This window comes from Rutidosis leptorrhynchoides, chromosome 1 (assembly GCF_046630445.1).
Source record: "Rutidosis leptorrhynchoides isolate AG116_Rl617_1_P2 chromosome 1, CSIRO_AGI_Rlap_v1, whole genome shotgun sequence".
In the NCBI taxonomy this organism is placed as follows: Eukaryota; Viridiplantae; Streptophyta; class Magnoliopsida; order Asterales; family Asteraceae; genus Rutidosis; species Rutidosis leptorrhynchoides.
In genome coordinates, this window is record NC_092333.1 from 654,831,934 (window position 1) to 654,853,462 (window position 21,529).

Sequence of the window (21,529 nt, forward strand, 5' to 3'; positions counted from 1 at the left end):
ATCCTAACAATCGCAACATCAATCGCAACTACAACAAACAGCCCAACAACAACAACAACAACAACAACAACAATAACAGCAACCACAACAATCATCTTAACAACAATAATAACCGCAACAACAACAACAATCAGAAGCCGCTATGCCAAAGGTGTGAAAAGTATCACTTGGGGTTCTGCACCAAATTTTGCAACAAGTGTAAAAGAAATGGTCATAGCGCGGCGAAGTGTGATGTCTACGGACCAGGGGTTAACAGAACGAAAGGAAAAAATGGTGTCAGAACGAGTAATGGCGGAGCAAGTAGTGTCGGAGCAAGTTATGCCAATGTAGTTTGTTATAAATGTGGAAAACCGGGCCACATTATTAGAAATTGCCCGAACCAGGAGAACATGAATGGACAAGGCCGCGGAAGAGTTTTCAATATTAATGTGGCAGAGGCACAGGAAGACCCGGAGCTTGTTACGGGTACGTTTCTTATTGACAATAAATCTGCTTATGTTTTATTTGATTCGGGTGCGGATAGAAGCTATATGAGTAGAGATTTTTGTGCTAAATTAAGTTGTCCATTGACGCCTTTGGATAGTAAATTTTTACTCGAATTAGCAAATGGTAAATTAATTTCAGCAGATAATATATGTCGGAATCGAGAAATTAAACTGGTTAGCGAAACATTTAAGATTGATTTGATACCAGTAGAGTTAGGGAGTTTTGATGTGATAATCGGTATGGACTGGTTGAAAGAAGTGAAAGCAGAGATCGTTTGTTACAAAAATGCAATTCGCATTATACGAGAAAAAGGAAAACCCTTAATGGTGTACGGAGAAAAGGGCAACACGAAGTTACATCTTATTAGTAATTTGAAGGCACAAAAACTAATAAGAAAAGGTTGCTATGCTGTTCTAGCACACGTCGAGAAAGTACAAACTGAAGAAAAGAGCATCAATGATGTTCCCATCGCAAAAGAATTTCCCGATGTATTTCCGAAAGAATTACCGGGATTACCCCCACATCGATCCGTTGAATTTCAAATAGATCTTGTACCAGGAGCTGCACCAATAGCTCGTGCTCCTTACAGACTAGCACCCAGCGAGATGAAAGAACTGCAAAGCCAATTACAAGAACTTTTAGAGTGTGGTTTCATTCGACCAAGCACATCACCGTGGGGAGCTCCTGTTTTGTTTGTCAAGAAGAAAGATGGTACATTCAGGTTGTGTATCGACTACCGAGAGTTGAACAAACTTACCATCAAGAACCGCTACCCACTACCGAGAATCGACGACTTATTTGATCAACTACAAGGCTCGTCTGTTTATTCAAAGATTGACTTACGTTCCGGGTATCATCAAATGCGGGTGAAAGAAGATGATATTCCAAAGACTGCTTTCAGAACACGTTACGGTCATTACGAGTTTATGGTCATGCCGTTTGGTTTAACTAATGCACCAGCTGTGTTCATGGACCTTATGAACCGAGTGTGTGGACCATACCTTGACAAGTTTGTCATTGTTTTCATTGATGACATACTTATTTACTCAAAGAATGACCAAGAACACGGTGAACATTTGAGAAAGGTGTTAGAAGTATTGAGGAAGGAAGAATTGTACGCTAAGTTTTCAAAGTGTGCATTTTGGTTGGAAGAAGTTCAATTCCTCGGTCACATAGTGAACAAAGAAGGTATTAAGGTGGATTCGGCAAAGATAGACACTGTTGAAAAGTGGGAAACCCCAAAAACTCCGAAACACATACGCCAGTTTTTAGGACTAGCTGGTTACTACAGAAGGTTCATCCAAGACTTTTCCAGAATAGCAAAACCCTTGACTGCATTAACGCATAAAGGGAAGAAATTTGAATGGAATGATGAACAAGAGAAAGCGTTTCAGTTATTGAAGAAAAAGCTAACTACGGCACCTATATTGTCATTGCCTGAAGGGAATGATGATTTTGTGATTTATTGTGACGCATCAAAGCAAGGTCTCGGTTGTGTATTAATGCAACGAACGAAGGTGATTGCTTATGCGTCTAGACAATTGAAGATTCACGAACAAAATTATACGACGCATGATTTGGAATTAGGCGCGGTTGTTTTTGCATTAAAGACTTGGAGGCACTACTTATATGGGGTCAAAAGTATTATATATACCGACCACAAAAGTCTTCAACACATATTTAATCAGAAACAACTGAATATGAGGCAGCGTAGGTGGATTGAATTATTGAATGATTACGACTTTGAGATTCGTTACCACCCGGGGAAGGCAAATGTGGTAGCCGATGCCTTGAGCAGGAAGGATAGAGAACCCATTCGAGTAAAATCTATGAATATAATGATTCATAATAACCTTACTACTCAAATAAAGGAGGCGCAACAAGGATTTTTAAAAGAGGGAAATTTAAAGGATGAAATACCCAAAGGATCGGAGAAGCATCTTAATATTCAGGAAGACGGAACCCGGTATAGGGCTGAAAGGATTTGGGTACCAAAATTTGGAGATATGAGAGAAATGGTACTTAGAGAAGCTCATAAAACCAGATACTCAATACATCCTGGAACGGGAAAGATGTACAAGGATCTCAAGAAACATTTTTGGTGGCCGGGTATGAAAGCCGATGTTGGTAAATACGTAGGAGAATGTTTTACGTGTTCTAAGGTCAAAGCTGAGCATCAAAAACCATCAGGTCTACTTCAACAACCCGAAATCCCAGAATGGAAATGGGAAAACATTACCATGGATTTCATCACTAAATTGCCAAGGACTGCAAGTGGTTTTGATACTATTTGGGTAATAGTTGATCGTCTCACCAAATCAGCACACTTCCTGCCAATAAGAGAAGATGACAAGATGGAGAAGTTAGCACGACTGTATTTGAAGGAAGTCGTCTCCAGACATGGAATACCAATCTCTATTATCTCTGATAGGGATGGCAGATTTATTTCAAGATTCTGGCAGACATTACAGCAAGCATTAGGAACTCGTCTAGACATGAGTACTGCATATCATCCACAAACTGATGGGCAGAGCGAAAGGACGATACAAACGCTTGAAGACATGCTACGAGCATGTGTTATTGATTTCGGAAACAGTTGGGATCGACATCTACCATTAGCAGAATTTTCCTACAACAACAGCTACCATTCAAGCATTGAGATGGAGCCGTTTGAAGCACTTTATGGTAGAAAGTGCAGGTCTCCAATTTGTTGGAGTGAAGTGGGGGATAGACAGATTACGGGTCCTGAGATTATACAAGAAACTACCGAGAAGATCATCCAAATTCAACAACGGTTGAAAACCGCCCAAAGTCGACAAAAGAGCTACGCTGACATTAAAAGAAAAGATATAGAATTTGAAATTGGAGAGATGGTCATGCTTAAAGTTGCACCTTGGAAAGGCGTTGTTCGATTTGGTAAACGAGGGAAATTAAATCCAAGGTATATTGGACCATTCAAGATTATTGATCGTGTAGGACCAGTAGCTTACCGACTAGAGTTACCTCAACAACTCGCGGCTGTACATAACACTTTCCACGTCTCGAATTTGAAGAAATGTTTTGCTAAAGAAGATCTCACTATTCCGTTATATGAAATCCAAATCAACAAAAAACTTCAATTCATCGAAGAACCCGTCGAAATAATGGATCGTGAGGTTAAAAGACTTAAGCAAAACAAGATACCAATTGTTAAGGTTCGATGGAATGCTCGTAGAGGACCCGAGTTCACCTGGGAGCGTGAAGATCAGATGAAGAAGAAATACCCACATCTATTTCCAGAAGATTCGTCAACACCTTCAACAGCTTAAAATTTCGGGACGAAATTTATTTAACGGGTAGGTACTGTAGTGACCCGAACTTTTCCATGTATATATATATTAATTGAGATTGATATTTACATGATTAAATGTTTCCAACATGTTAAGCAATCAAACTTTTTAAGACTTGATTAATTGAAATATGTTTCATATAGACAATTGACCACCCAAGTTGACCGGTGATTCACGAACGTTAAAACTTGTAAAAACTATATGATGACATATATATGGATATATATATAGTTAACATGATACTATGATAAGTAAACATATCATTAAGTATATTAACAATGAACTACATATGTAAAAACAAGACTACTAACTTAATGATTTTTAAACGAGACATATATGTAACGATTATCGTTGTAAAGACATTTAATGTATATATATCATATTAAGAGATATTCATACATGATAATATCATGATAATATAATAATTTAAAATCTCATTTGATATTATAAACATTGGGTTAACAACATTTAACAAGACCATTAACCTAAAGGTTTAAAAACAACACTTACATGTAACGACTAACGATGACTTAACGACTCAGTTAAAATGTATATACATGTAGTGTTTTAATATGTATTTATACACTTTTGAAAGACTTCAATACACTTATCAAAATACTTCTACTTAACAAAAATGCTTACAATTACATCCTCGTTCAGTTTCATCAACAATTCTACTCGTATGCACCCGTATTCGTACTCGTACAATACACAGCTTTTAGATGTATGTACTATTGGTATATACACTCCAATGATCAGCTCTTAGCAGCCCATGTGAGTCACCTAACACATGTGGGAACCATCATTTGGCAACTAGCATGAAATATCTCATAAAATTACAAAAATATGAGTAATCATTCATGACTTATTTACATGAAAACAAAATTACATATCCTTTATATCTAATCCATACACCAACGACCAAAAACACCTACAAACACTTTCATTCTTCAATTTTCTTCATCTAATTGATCTCTCTCAAGTTCTATCTTCAAGTTCTAAGTGTTCTTCATATATTCTACAAGTTCTAGTTACATAAAATCAAGAATACTTTCAAGTTTGCTAGCTCACTTCCAATCTTGTAAGGTGATCATCCAACCTCAAGAAATCTTTGTTTCTTACAGTAGGTTATCATTCTAATACAAGGTAATAATCATATTCAAACTTTGATTCAATTTCTATAACTATAACAATCTTATTTCAAGTGATGATCTTACTTGAACTTGTTTTCGTGTCATGATTCTGCTTCAAGAACTTTGAGCCATCCAAGGATCCGTTGAAGCTAGATCCATTTTTCTCTTTTCCAGTAGGTTTATCCAAGGAAATTAAGGTAGTAATGATGTTCATAACATCATTCGATTCATACGTATAAAGCTATCTTATTCGAAGGTTTAAACTTGTAATCACTAGAACATAGTTTAGTTAATTCTAAACTTGTTCGCAAACAAAAGTTAATCCTTCTAACTTGACTTTTAAAATCAACTAAACACATGTTCTATATCTATATGATATGCTAACTTAAGGATTTAAAACCTGAAAACACGAAAAACACCGTAAAACCGGATTTACGCCGTCGTAGTAACACCGCGGGCTGTTTTGGGTTAGTTAATTAAAAACTATGATAAACTTTGATTTAAAAGTTGTTATTCTGAGAAAATGATTTTTATTATGAACATGAAACTATATCCAAAAATTATGGTTAAACTCAAAGTGGAAGTATGTTTTCTAAAATGGTCATCTAGACGTCGTTCTTTCGACTGAAATGACTACCTTTACAAAAACGACTTGTAACTTATATTTCCGACTATAAACCTATACTTTTTCTGTTTAGATTCATAAAATAGAGTTCAATATGAAACCATAGCAATTTGATTCACTCAAAACGGATTTAAAATGAAGAAGTTATGGGTAAAACAAGATTGGATAATTTTTCTCATTTTAGCTACGTGAAAATTGGTAACAAATCTATTCCAACCATAACTTAATCAACTTGTATTGTATATTATGTAATCTTGAGATACCATAGACACGTATACAATGTTTCGACCTATCATGTCGACACATCTATATATATTTCGGAACAACCATAGACACTCTATATGTGAATGTTGGAGTTAGCTATACAGGGTTGAGGTTGATTCCAAAATATATATAGTTTGAGTTGTGATCAATACTGAGATACGTATACACTGGGTCGTGGATTGATTCAAGATAATATTTATCGATTTATTTCTGTACATCTAACTGTGGACAACTAGTTGTAGGTTACTAACGAGGACAGCTGACTTAAGAAACTTAAAACATCATAATATATTAAAAGTGTTGTAAATATATTTTGAACATACTTTGATATATATGTATATATTGTTATAGGTTCGTGAATCAACCAGTGGCCAAGTCTTACTTCCTGACGAAGTAAAAATCTGTGAAAGTGAGTTATAGTCCCACTTTTAAAATCTAATATTTTTGGGATGAGAATACATGCAGGTTTTATAAATGATTTACAAAATAGACACAAGTACGTGAAACTACATTCTATGGTTGAATTATCGAAATCGAATATGCCCCTTTTTATTAAGTCTGGTAATCTAAGAATTAGGGAACAGACACCCTAATTGACACGAATCCTAAAGATAGATCTATTGGGTCTAACAAACCCCATCCAAAGTACCGGATGCTTTAGTACTTCGAAATTTATATCATATCCGAAGGGTGTCCCGGAATGATGGGGATATTCTTATATATGCATCTTGTTAATGTCGGTTACCAGGTGTTCACCATATGAATGATTTTTATCTCTATGTATGGGATGTGTATTGAAATATGAAATCTTGTGGTCTATTATTATGATTTGATATATATAGGTTAAACCTATAACTCACCAACATTTTTGTTGACGTTTTAAGCATGTTTATTCTCAGGTGATTATTAAGAGCTTCCGCTGTCACATACTTAAATAAGGACGAGATTTGGAGTCCATGCTTGTATGATATTGTGTAAAAACTGCATTCAAGAAACTTATTTTGTTGTAACATATTTGTATTGTAAACCATTATGTAATGGTCGTGTGTAAACAGGATATTTTAGATTATCATTGTTTGATAATCTACGTAAAGCTTTTTAAACCTTTATTGATGAAATAAAGGTTATGGTTTGTTTTAAAATGAATGCAGTCTTTGAAAAACGTCTCATATAGAGGTCAAAACCTCGCAACGAAATCAATTAATATGGAACGTTTTTAATCAATAAGAACGGGACATTTCAAGTTCTGAGTCTGAGCTTGTGATTTAACATTAAAGTAGCCAGACTGAGATTGTGGAGCAGACATTTGAGAAGCATTTGCTGTAATGTAGGCTGTTTGTAATGGAGCATGACCAGAAGATGAAGCTAAAGTGGATGCAGAAGTAACTATCGAAACAAGTCTCTTCCTCTTAGCTTCTACCTGAATATCCTTCTCCATCAACTTAGAAGTAAAAGCTGTCAATGTTAACGTACGACCTGATGTGCTGTACATGTTCTGAATCTTTTCAATCTCATGGTCCCACTTTTCTGGAAGACCATCTTTCAACACCCTGACTGCCTTATCATCAGGTACATCAATCCCATAATCCGCCATCTCTGCTACCAGTAAACGATATCTCTCCAAAGTTTGGCCCAGTGACTCTGAAGGAAGAGCAGCAAACACCCTCCATTCATCCTTCAAGACCTTACCTTTTGTTGCCAGATAAGTAGCAGTACCCTCTGTTGCAGATTGAAGGGCCAACCAAAGAGTATACGCAGTTTTGTTACGGTTTTTGAACTGCTGGAAAATGTCCTTTGACAACGCTTGCGTTAGCTGAGCATAACATCTACACTCAAGATTATATTGTTCACGCTCTCTAGGACTAAACTGTTGTGTTTCTTTGGGTTCACCATCACCTCCACAAGGCCAAACAAATGGATTCTCAATACATTCCCAAAGTCTAGAGTCAACACCATTTAAGTAAATAACAAACCTAACTTTCCAATCCAAGAAGTCTTTAAGATTGTCAAGTCGAGGTACTTTATTTGTCGATCCAGATTCGCTTTCGTTAAGTAACAGTTTTTGTAGTCCAGGGGCAATTACTAACGCGCTATATTCATTTGTCACTTGTTCATTAGTGTCCGACATGTTAACTGATTAAGTTTGAAAATAAAAGATTAATTAAGATTCTGATTAAGTCACACGGTCGACTATCTCTGACACACGGTCGACTGTATAAGACACACGATCGAATGTACCTATCACACGGTCGATTGTCTAACAAAATTTTGGCAGCACTTCGTTACTATATAAGCCTTGAGTATTGCAAACACACACGGCCGATTGTCTAACTCTCACGGTCGATTGAAACTCTCACACGGTCGAGTGACAAACTCACACGGCCGACTGACTTAGGGAATCTGGCACGGCTCTAGTAAAACTCACACGATCGGTGGAACAATACACATGGTCGATCTTAGCACTCACTCGGTCGGTTGTCAGGACACACACAGCCGAGTGTGTTCTTGACAGAAGCTGGTCGACTATTAGGGTTTTCTAGACAAAAATCGATTTTGAAATCGATTATGGATAGAAAACTCAAAAACGACACGTAGATAACGAAAATAAGCACTCCAGAAACACCTTTTGACAATAAAAACACTAACAATAACGTGTAAACACATATTAATAGACCAAAAACACAAACTTTGACCCAAAAAATGATTTGATCAAGCAAAAACCAGAAACTCCAGCTCTGATACCACTTTGTAGACGATAAATCTATGGATCTTAGGTCGCTTGAACTCTAAACTAAAGGCGGAACACAATAGAATAGAGGTAAATCAAGATACGGGTCATTTCGGGATCGAATTGGTCGAACCTAGTGCAAAACCTAGATTAGATCGACACCTAGACGATGTATTTCGGTGGTATTCGGTGTTAGGGTTTTCTGGAGACGAAAAACAACGATTTGGAACAAATGGGACGAGTAACCTCATCAAAGAAGTCTAAACCCGTATATATACTGCAAGTCAGACACACTCGGTCGAGTGTGTCTGTCAGTCGGTCGACTGACTTACACAGTCGGTCGAGTGTGTACACACACTCGGTCGACTGTGTGCAGTTTAACATATTGATTATTTAATAAACTAAGAACGCACAATTACCATAGTAATCAATAGTCACTAGTAAATAACATTATTACATAACCGAATGTACTAAACGTAAGAATAAACTACGGCTGGGGATTCATGCACCAACAATTACACTTAAAGTCGGGTATAATCTAATATCATATCCAGCTACTTTTAACATGTATACAAAGTGTACATAGTTATCTATGCTCTTGTTTATCTAATCTTTTGAAAAGAGGCACATCAACTGACCTTAGGAATCATATATTTTCACATAATCATTATACTTCCAATATCTGAATTTGACTTCCTTTTGGTTCGTGATAGTGTAACAACATATGAAATAGAGGATGATGTTCATGAGACTTGTGAAATGGACTACATAAATGGAGGTATGAAGTTATGTTTCATTTTTTTTGGTTTAGTTTTTGACTGCACCTGTTCTTTCTCTCATTTTTACATGTGATATATTTGATAGTTTGGAATATCCTGGGATTGCATGCTGTAACTGTTTCAGTAAGCTGCTCCAAGTTTATTTGCTTTTATTCGTAAAGGTGGCAAAATGGGTAGTTCGTTTAGTAGGTCTGCAGCTTTTGTGTGTGCAGGGCTATGCCACATGTAAGATCATTTGTTAAACCATCCTATTATATTTATTTACTACTTGTGAGAATGCCCGTCGCTCTTTGTGGTATCGTTGGTCGAAAGCCATCATTTGGTCGCATATCACTTTCTAGGTGAGTTTTATATATATTCTGAATGTCCTTTATTTTCCAGGGTTATACCTTTGAATGGAATATTTGAAATGGTTGGAATAATAGCAAACACGACACAATTGAGGTTTCTCTGATTGTGTAAGTATTCTTGATTCAGTACATTTTCATTTTAACTTACCTCTAAACGAGACAAAATGAATATGGGTTATTACATATGCTGTAATCTTTAACATGGGTCAAAACTAATTGGACTGGGTTTGTTGGAAACTAAACTTGATTTTGGGCTATGTGTTTTAGATTTGGGCTTGCAAGTATACAAATATTTTGGATCAAGATTATAGCCCATTATGTAGAAGCTTCTTGTAATATGTAGTAGTGAAAGTGTGTAGAATGTGTGTAGAATAATCTTGTAAAATATCTAGGTCTAGAAATACTAGGAAATATCTAGATAGTAGTAGATGATGGAGTGATCTAGACTACTCCATTGAGTAGTATAAATAGAGGGCTTCACCCCTCATTTGTAACAAAAGCAATTCAATAAGCAAATCAAGTAATAAACAAAGCCTTCAAGATCAATCAAACTTCTAAATCATCAATCCTCTCTTCCACAAATAATATACATAACCTCCTATTTCTAACAAATTGGTATCAAGAGCTTGGTTCGACAAGATGATGGCCAACAATGTCATCACATTTCCTCGCCTCACAAAGGATAATTATGATCGATGGAGCATCCAAATGAAGACCTTCCTAGGTGGACAAGACTTATGGGATATTGTGGAGGAAGGCTATGAGGAACCTGCAGAAAAAGGTTCTCTCGGCAAGGAGAAAAAATTAATGAAGACGAATGATCAAAAGGCTCTTTCCATCATCCAACAAAGTGTAGATGATAGAGCTTTTGAGAAAATTGCAAGTGCAACCACCGCCAAGAAAGCATGGGAGATCTTGTAGAATTCTCACAAGGGAGTTGAAAAGGTGAAAAAGGTTCGACTATAAACACTACGAGGTGAGTTCGAATCCTTAAATAAGAAAGACTCAGAATCAATTTCCGATTATTTTACAAGAGTCTTGGCGATTGTCAATCAATTAAAGAGGAATGGTGAAACTCTAAGTGATGTAAGAGTCATTGAGAAGATTCTTAGATCATTAGATTCAAAATTCGACTATATAGTCGTAGCCATCGAAGAATCTAAAGATCTAGAGTCAATGACTATCGATGAACTCATGGGTTCACTACAAGCCCATGAAGAGAGGTTCAATAAGAATAATAAGGAGCCATTGGAGCAAGCTTTACAAGCAAAACTGTCTTTCAAGGAAGAGAGCAGTGAAAAGACTCATCAAACGAGTCAACGAGGTCGTGGTCAAGTACGTGGCCGAGGACGAGGACAAGGATATATCAAACGTGGAGGTTATAGTTCTTACAGAAATGAAGAAAGAAGTCAAAATTTTCACCCGACAAGAGGTCGCGGGAGAGGCTACACAAGTAGAAGGCCAAGGTATGACAATTCTCAAACCAAATGCTATAATTGTCATAAATTTGGCCACTATGCTTCGGAATGCGAGAAGTCAAACAATTACGTGCAAGAAAGAGCAAATTTAGTGCAAGAAGATACCGAAGCCGTGAAAAACACTTTGTTACTAGCATGCAAAGGTGAAGATAACGGAGAATCAAATTTGTGGTATCTCGACACGGGTGCAAGCAACCATATGTGCGGTGACAAAAACATGTTTGTGGAGTTAGACGAGGTAATTAGTGGAAATATCACCTTCGGAGATTCCTCTAAAGTCCCGGTTAAAGGCAAAGGTAAGATTCTCATCCGCTTGAAAAATGGAAGGCATCAATTTATCTCTAACGTGTATTATGTGCCTAATATGAAGACGAATATACTGAGTATTGGACAACTCTTAGAGAAAGGCTATGATATTCACATGATAAATCGTACTCTTTCTTTAAGAGACCAAAAAGGAGGTTTGATTGCTAAGGTGCCAATGTCAACGAATAGGATGTTCATGCTAAATATTCAACATGACATTCCAAGATGTTTAAAAGCATGTTTCAAAGATAATTCTTGGCTTTGGCACATGAGATACGGGCACTTAAATTTTGGAGGGTTAAAATTATTATCAAGTAAAGGAATGGTGAAGGGTTTGCCTCCAATTAATCATCCGGATCAAATATGTGAGGGATGCCTTCTAGGAAAGCACTTTCGAAACAGTTTTCCAACAGAAGCTTCTAGTAGAGCGAAGAAACCTCTAGAACTTATTCACACGGATGTGTGTGGACCCATCAGCCCACTTTCTTTTGGTAAAAATAGATATTTTATTCTATTCATTGATGATTTTAGTCGAAAGACATGGGTCTATTTTCTAAAAGAGAAGTCGGAAGCTTTTGGAATGTTCAAGAAGTTTAAAGCATTTGTGGAGAATCAAAGTGGTCTCACCATAAAGGCGTTGAGATCCGATCGTGGAGGAGAGTTCACATCCAAGGAATTCAAGAAATTTTGCGACAACAACGGGTTACGACGTCCTCTAACTCTTCCGTATTCACCTCAACAAAATGGTGTTGCGGAAAGAAAAAATAGGACCATTCTTGATATGGCCCGGAGTATGTTAAAGAGCAAAAGGATGCCTAAGGAGTTTTGGGCTGAGGCAGTGGACTGTGCGATCTATCTATCAAATCGCTCGCCCACTAGAAGTGTCAAAAACAAAACGCCCATTGAAGCTTGGAGTGGAAGGAAGCCCGGCATCTCACACCTTCGAGTGTTCGGAAGTGTGGCATATGCTCATGTGCCAGATCAGAAGAGGACGAAGCTCGATGATAAAAGAGAGAAACTCATATTCGTAGGTTATGACTCAAGTTCGAAGGGTTACAAGCTATACAATCCCAAGAATGGTAAAGTAATCTCAAGTCGAGACGTAGTGTTCGATGAAGAAGCAACATGGGATTGGAATGTTCCCGAAGAGGAGAACTACGACTTTCTCCCTAATCCATTCGAGAGTACTGCAAAGAACGAAGAATATCTAGAAGTTCAAGAACCTTCTAGTACACCATCTCCGCACTCTCCACATACTCCAACCACTACACCTAATGAAGTGACACCAACATCAGGAGGAGAATCAAGTAGGCTACAACATCACACAAGGAGCATTGAGGAGTTGTACGAGGTAACCCAGCCTATGGAGGATCTATCATTGTTCTGCCTTCTTGCCGATTGTAAGCCAATAAGTTACGAAGATGCAGCAAAAAGCCAAAAGTGGAAATGTGCCATGGACGAGGAGATTCAAGCAATCGAGAAGAATGATACGTGGGATCTTGCTACACTACCAAAAGCGCATAAGGCTATTGGTGTAAAGTGGGTGTACAAGGCCAAGAAGAATTCCAAAGGTGAAGTTGAAAGATACAAGGCAAGGTTGGTGGCGAAGGGATATAGTCAACGAGCTGGCATAGACTATGAAGAAGTATTTGCTCCCGTCGCTCGTCTAGAAACTATAAGATTAATAATCTCACTTACGGCTCAGCATAATTGGAAGATTTATCAAATGGATGTCAAATCCGCGTTCCTTAATGGCCACTTAGAAGAAGAAGTCTATATAGAACAACCTTTGGGATACATTGTGAAAGGCCAAGAGAATAAGGTGCTGAAATTGAAAAGGACCTTATATAGGTTGAAGCAAGCGCCTCGAGCATGGAATAGCAGGATAGACAAGTATTTCCAACAGAATGGCTTTACAAAATGCCCACATGAGCATGCTCTCTATACCAAAGTAAGCAAGGAAGGAGATGTTATGATTGTGTGCCTATATGTGGATGACTTGATATTCACTGGCAGTAATCCCAAAATGTTTGAGGAGTTCAAGAAAGCAATGGTTCGGGAGTTCGAGATGACCGACATTGGACTTATGGCTTACTATCTTGGGATCGAGGTAAAACAAAAGAAAGAAGGAATATTCATATCCCAAGAAGGTTATGCGAATGAGGTGCTCAAGAAGTTTAAGATGAATGAATGCAAGACAATGAACACACCGGTGGATTGCAATCTCAAATTGTCAAAAGATGATGAAGGATACTTGGTGGACCTAACACAATACAAGAGTTTGGTTGGAAGTCTGAGATACCTAACCTGCACGAGGCCAGATATTCTCTACGGAGTTGGACTAGTAAGTCGATACATGGAAGCACCTACAATAAATCACTTGAAGGCAGCCAAGAGGATACTTCGCTGCATCAAAGGTACGATTGACTATGACCTGTTTTATTCGCCTTCTAATCACTTCAAGCTAGTTGGATACAGTGATAGTGATTGGGCTGGAGAAAAAGATGATCGTAAGAGTACGAGTGGTTTCGTGTTCTATATGGGAGATACGGCATTCACATGGAGCTCGAAGAAGTAACCCATTGTGACTCTGTCAACGTGTGAAGCCGAGTTTGTTGCAGCAACATCATGCACCTGTCATGCAATATGGCTCAGGAAGTTACTAAATGAGCTTAAGTTTTTTCAAAAGGAACCTACAGAGATATATGTGGATAACAAGTCTGCGATTGCTCTAGCAAAGAATCCAGTCTTCCATGATCGAAGCAAACACATCGATACAAAATACCATTACATAAGGGAGTGTGTTACAAATAAAGAGGTGCAGATAAAGTACGCGAAGTCACTTGACCAAGTTGCTGATATTTTCACAAAGCCCCTAAAACACGAGACATTTCAGAGATTACAGAATATGCTCGGAGTGACGAAATCAAGTTTAAGGGGGGCTGTTGGAAACTAAACTTGATTTTGGGCTATGTGTTTTAGATTTGGGCTTGCAAGTATACAAATATTTTGGATCAAGATTATAGCCCATTATGTAGAAGCTTCTTGTAATATGTAGTAGTGAAAGTGTGTAGAATGTGTGTAGAATAATCTTGTAAAATATCTAGGTCTAGAAATACTAGGAAATATCTAGATAGTAGTAGATGATGGAGTGATCTAGACTACTCCATTGAGTAGTATCAATAGAGGGCTTCACCCCTCATTTGTAACAAAAGCAATTCAATAAGCAAATCAAGTAATAAACAAAGCCTTCAAGATCAATCAAACTTTTAAATCATCAATCCTCTCTTCCACAAATAATATACATAACCTCCTATTTCTAACAGGGTTGACCCACATTATTTCGATTTCCTTAATATAAAGTCAATGTGTTTAATATTATTATATTTGGCACAGTGTAAATTATTTATAAACTAGACTAAGGAGGGTTGAACCATTCAAATAACACCCGACCGTCTATTAGTATAATCAACCTCCTTGAGTCACATTCATTGGATTGTTTTATTTGTCACAAAGCTATTAAAGGTTGGATCATTTGACTCGTTAGAGTCAAAATGGGTGGTTCGTTTAGTGGGTTTGCGGCTTTCGTGTTAAAGGGCTATGCCCAATTGTCCTCGGTGTTGATTTGGAGGTAAATAAAACTAGAACCGTTTTTACACACAATGCAACTGTGAACTGCCACATGTAACATCATTTGTTGACCTGACCTTAGGAATCATAGGTTGTACATAATCTTTATGCTTCTAAAATCTCAATTTGACTTCGTTTTGGTTCTTGATAGTGTAACAGCATATGACATAAAGTAAAAGATGATGTTCATGAGATCGGTGATTTGGACTACATAAAATGAAGGTATGAACTTATGTTTTTATCTCATTGTTTAGTTTAGTTTTGGCTGCAACCTTTCTTTTTCTCAGCTTCACCTCGTAGGATCTACGAGAATGCATGTTGCTTTTTGAGGTATCATTTGTTTAAATCCATCATTGATTGCATGTAACTCTCCGGGTCAGTATCATATTTTCAATGTCTTCCATTGTCCCTTAAAACTTTTTAAATAATAATATCAATTTTTTATTTCCTAGGGTTATATACATTTGAACTGGACAGTTGAAATGATTAGAATACTAGCTGGCACAATTGAGGATTCTGTGAATGTGCAAGTATTCTTGATTCAGTACATTTTCATGTACCTCTAAAGGTGGCAAAATGAATCTGGTTAAAACAGATATACCGTAATTTATAACATGGGTCAAAACTTGTTGGACCGGGTTGACCCACCATTTGCTTATGTCCATTTGCTTAATTTACAGACAGTTAATGTATTTAAAATTATTATAAAAGTATTTTACTAACGCTGTATATATTGTTTAAATATTAGATTTAGGTGGTCAGAACCATTCAAATAACATTCAGCTTGCTAATATATGATTGTAGTAGTATATACTTCACACTCACTTTTTTTTATGAATACTGGAACAGTAACAAGTCATAATTGGGGTCATATGTAAGAGTATCTTTTGACAGTGGGATTACCTGAATGCACAAAGGATAAGGTATAGATTCTTTATCAATAAACCGAAACAACCCATTCATCAGTAAGTGGGTCGAAATTATCACCTCCACTAAAACCCTCTAACAAATTTTACCAAATACGTTTGTTGCAGGAACCGCCAACTGAAGATTAATGTAAAGATATTCACCATGGCAGATGTAATCGTGACACACACATTCGCGTATAATCTTCTTTATCCAAATCTATCTACTATTGATATGTATGCAAAGGGTCGATAGTCATCGTTACACTTGCATTCGGGTATAATTTGTTTTTTCTTCTGAAAATACTATTGACATGTTTACAGAGGGTCGATAGTTATGTGTGCTTTTATTTATCTAATACTTAAAAGTCTATGCATCCGAAACTATATTATACCATTTGTTATGAAAAAATAGAGGCACATCAAGTCGTCAACTGACACAAGGGAATCATTGTTTACAAACTATGGGTTTTTCTTTTCCGTTCTTGTTTGATTTTATAGAAATCAGGGCTTCTCTTTTGATCTTGTTGAGTTATTCTGTAGACGCTGAGAGAGGATCTTAGAATCAACCTAACACGATCTAGAGGCGGAATAACACTAGAAAGAGCTTATACGAATATCTATGGGTTTTCGGGTTCGTACAAGTCAAACCAAGATTAGATCTTGATAAACACGAAGCCTAGACTGACATTCTGTGGTATTTGGACATGAAGATTGAGAGAGACTCAACCTAGAACTGTTTTCGTGTGTGTGTAATGTGCAGAGTTGTTAGCCAAATTAATGAAGATTAATTAGGCTTAAATACCTCAGTTCCTATGTCGGTCGACAGTGGATGACAGTAGGTCGACTGACCATGTCAGTCGGCCGACTGTCGAGTAATATTACGAATTATATTTAAACGTTTACAAATATAAAATAACACATCGACAATCAACGTTTAACAATATTACAGGTTACAACATGATCGAATAAAACGTTAAAGTTCATGGAACTAGGGATTACAAAATATGCACTAACAAACTCCCCCTAAGACCTAGTTCCTCATAAGTCTTCGATCTGCTTCAATCTCTGTACGGATCTGTAACCATATTATTCAAATAGTAAACCTTTGCAACACGAATTTACTGTTGTGCTTGAACTCTATTTTCTGGCCTGTACAGCATCCGATTGTAGTACAATGTGAAGATGTCAGCTTTACAGCAATTTCTCAACCAAACGGGATCTAAAACCCGTATCGAGTCTGTCTCATCTTCCTTCAATTTGTCCAAAACGATGGCTGCCTCCTCTGAGCTGTAACATCCCGCATTTTTCCGTTAAATTATTTTAACGCCCGTCTTTTTATTTTAATAATATCCTTCGTAACTAAATTCGTATCCTCCGTTAGCTAACATTCTTAATATTTTTCCGTTATTGGATTTTAACATCCTCCGTTAATACGCGTTTTAAAATATTCCGTTTAGGTAATTCCCGCACCCGACTACAACTTGAGGGACTTGTTTTGCCAAAACCCCAAAATGGTGACTAGCACTTGACTAGTCAACCATCTTCCACCTCCACCCACTCATTCATCCATTTCTATTTTTTTCTTTCTTTCTTTTTTTTTTTCTCTCAAGAACACAAACATAAATCATCATCTAAATCCGGATCGGGAAGCAAACTTCAAAACAAATTACATATTCGTGATTCTCTCTTCATCCTCTTCGATTTGGTACCAATTTCATCCATTTTGGGTAACTTTCTAAAATCACTAATTTTCTTTAAATTCGTGTTTTTGACTTGAAATTTGTGTTAGTTAGTGTCTATGGCTCGTGTATAATATGAATATATGTTTTGTTTGCTCGATTTGTTGATTTGGAGTAACTAGTATGAACTTTGAAATGGGTGTGCTTAATCTTTGATTTTGGATGATTAAATGTTGTTTAATTGTTAAAGTTCATGTATTAAATGTGTTACTAGCATCATTAGCTTTAATTTGATGTGTAGGTTGATTAAGAAAACTTCAAAAGCATGATTATTGATTTTGAGATGTTTGACTAGGGTTTGATAGTTCTTGACATGAATTTTTGGATGCTTGAATGCCATGGAATGTTAATTGTTAGTGTTTAGTTGTAATGTATGCCTCATTACCTTCAAAACGGCATATCATATGTGAGAATTGGATTCCCGAAACTCAAAATGCATTTGATGAACTTGAAAATTTGAAAATAGACTTTTATTGATCACTTGACGAGAAATCGGTTGTTGAAAATGATGTTTTTGATTGATGATACATGTTTAGTTATGTTCCTTGTCAAAAGAGCTTTCCAACGGTATAAGATACGCCTTCTAGTTGTTTACGGTTTGCGTTTTATGGTTGTTTGAAGTTTTGACCAAGACTTGAACATTTGAAACTGACCAGGCACCAGACCCCGTGTATGGCCGCGGCGCGGCGCTCCAGGTCGCGGCGCGACATAAGCCGCGTCCAGATTCTGTTTCCCTTGACCTTTTTACTAAAAATGTTTGACATGTTCTAGATCTCCAATTTACATGCAACTTGTTTTAACATGCTTATATATGAATAACTAGCATAGAAAAATAGTTCGGTACCCGACCCGAACGTGTTGACTTTTTCGTTGACTTTGACCAAGTTTGACTTTTAGTCAAACTTAACCAAACTTTTATACAATCGTTCTAACATGCTTTTATACTTGATTCTTGCATGAAACTTGACAACGTGATTCACATGCTATACTATTCGAGTCATAACGAGCCATAGGACTAATTGAACACATTTCGCTCGACCTTGTGTCGTAACCGGTTAATTGATACAACTTACTTGTTTAGGTCAAGGCTAAGCAACATTCATGCACACGTTTACTTTGTGAAGTACATTTATACTCTTGCAATCAAAGGTGAGATCATAGTCCCACTTTTACTCTTTTTGAACTTACATTTGGGATGAGAAAACATAAACATTTCTTTACTAAGTGAACACAAGTACAGGAAAACAAACATTCTACATACGAGTTTAGAACAAAATCCTCAATTCGATTATCATTAGTTACACTTGCCGGGTGTAAGCGAGAACTTATGTTGTATGGATCCATATGGGTTTGACAAACCCTCATTCAAACGGTTCGCTACCGTTTACGAATGAAATATATTTTCGAGAAACAGTGTATGTTCTAGCACTAAGTGATGGGGTTCAATGGAAGGAATGTTAAGCATTGATAATTGGGTGCTCGTGAAACAAACTTTTGGAATGTATTACTATTATTTCATTGATGCAAATTTTGTGGTTCACTTGTACTTACTTACTTAAACCAATGATTTCACCAACGTTTTCGTTGACATATTTCTATGTTTTTCTCAGGTCCTTGAACGATACATGATACATGCTTCCGCTCATTATTTTGATACTTGCATTGGATGTCGAGTATATATGCATACACAGAGCGTCTTTTGGCTACTTTTAAATTGTGTCGCATAAGTTTCATTTGTACTTATAACTTTGTAACGAAATTTTGTGGTGGAACTATTCTCGTAAACTTTGAACAATCTTTACATTTGAAATGAATGCGACATATCTTTTGGTCAAACGTTGCTTTAAAGACTTATGACCACGTAACGGGACCTAAGTAGACGGCGCCGTCAATGATGATTTTTTCGGGTCGCTACAGATGGTATCAGAGCGTTGGTTGTAGGGATTTAGAGTTCATTGGTGTCGACCCCGAGTCATAGGGTACATTGGTGAGTCTAGACTACAACCGGCATATAGACTTGAAGTAGGAATTACTTGACTACTTGTGCATTTATACTCGAACGCTTCTACTCATATCTACTCTTAGTTCATCTTAATCTCACGTTGTTTAATTTGATTGACACGCCACCTTGACTATATGAAATGATGTCGAATGCACATATGAATCAGGGTAATATAATTTCCGGGATTATATTACGGTGACTCATATGAACGTTCCGACATTATGACATAAAGAATTTAAGGCGAGTCAAAAAAAATTTCCTCTTTATCTTGATTCCATATCACGATTAGTATTATTGATAATACTAAACAACGGTATTCTTGTGTCATGAAGGAACAATGGCTCACCAAGGACAACCCAATACTCCTTCCGAAACTCTCGAACAAGCTCTTCAACGAATGATAACCACCGCCGTGGGTGCGGCCGTGGCCGATCACTTTTCCAACAACAATAATCATGGAGCTGGTAATTCAAACGAGGGGTGCTCCTACAAGAACTTCATGGGGTGCAAACCTCCCACTTTCGATGGAACCGAGGGACCGGTTGCTCTCACCAGATGGTTTGAACAAACGGAAGCCGTTTTTAACATAAGCGGTTGTCGGGACCAAGATAAGGTCAAGTTTTCCACCCTCACTCTCACCGGTATTGCTCTCTCATGGTGGAACACGTATGTACAATCAGTGGGTATCTATGAAGCCCACGCACTCACTTGGACCGAATTAAGAGAAAGAATGATCACCGAATACTTTCCGCGCGACGAGACTCGAAGGCTCGAACAGGGGCTAAGAAATTTACAAACGGTCCGAAATGACCTCGAAGCTTATAATCAACGGTTTGCTGAACTAGTCTTAATGTGTCCAAACCTCATGACTCTCGAGTCCCTAAGAGTTGAACTTTACATGGATGGCCTTCCGAAGAGCATTCAACACAGGGTAATGTCATCCAAACCCGCCAACCTACAAGAGGCTTTAACGATGGCTCGTCAATCTATAGAAACGGTGGATGAAATTGAAGCACCGGCACCAACGGCCGAGGACCAACCGGGTAACAACAAAAGAAAATGGGAAGCCTCTCAATCCAGCAACTACAACAGCAACAACTTTGCCAAGGAACCTTTCACCTCCGTCGGCAAGAAAAGTTATGCTGGAACTCGACCTTTTTGCAACAAATGCCACAAGCATCACTTTGGTGAATGTGGCAAGCTAATTTGCCACCGGTGCCAGGGAAGTGGTCATATTGCCAAATATTGTGGAAGTACTGCCCCCGTCAATCAAAAGGGACCCAACACACAAAAGCCGGGTGTTTGTTTCGAATGTGGCCAACCGGGTCATTTTAGGAATGCATGTCCAACGAAGAAAGCCAACCCCAACACACGCGGCCGAACTTCCAACATTAGCACCGAGGATGCTCGAGACGACATGAACTAGTCATGGGTACGTTTCTTCTTAACAACTCCTATACTTCATGTTTATTCGATTCGGATGTCGATAAATGTTTGGTATCCAAGGCTTTGGAGCCTACTATTTGCACTCCACCACCCCCTAGATATTACTTAGGCCATTCAAGTGACCAACGGAAAACTATTGCGTACCGACAAATTTATCGGAGAGTGTACGTCAAACTTATTGGGTAGGTAATTTGATCTTTGATTTGACATCTATAGAACTAGGGAGCCCAAAACCTATACGTTAGGAAGGGAATGTTTTCCCCACATATATATGATTTTAGTGAACTAAATAATTTCCGTTTAAGAACCGATATCCTCTTCCCCGT

General features: G+C 37.5%; 1 long non-coding RNA gene across 3 annotated transcripts in view; it reads left to right on the forward strand.

The window, feature by feature from the left end:
- Positions 1-9,277: 9,277 nt before the first annotated feature.
- The window catches only part of LOC139885819 (uncharacterized), a 31,405-nt gene continuing 19,153 nt past the window's right edge, over positions 9,278-21,529 (forward strand). For 2 of the 3 annotated variants that reach the window (XR_011772114.1, XR_011772113.1), the window contains exons 1-5: positions 9,278-9,343; positions 9,430-9,685; positions 15,260-15,676; positions 15,958-16,031; positions 16,143-16,291. This is a non-coding gene — a long non-coding RNA (uncharacterized lncRNA). The remainder of the gene's footprint in view (positions 9,344-9,429; positions 9,686-15,259; positions 15,677-15,957; positions 16,032-16,142; positions 16,292-21,529) is intronic. The other variant, XR_011772115.1, reaches the window with a different exon arrangement.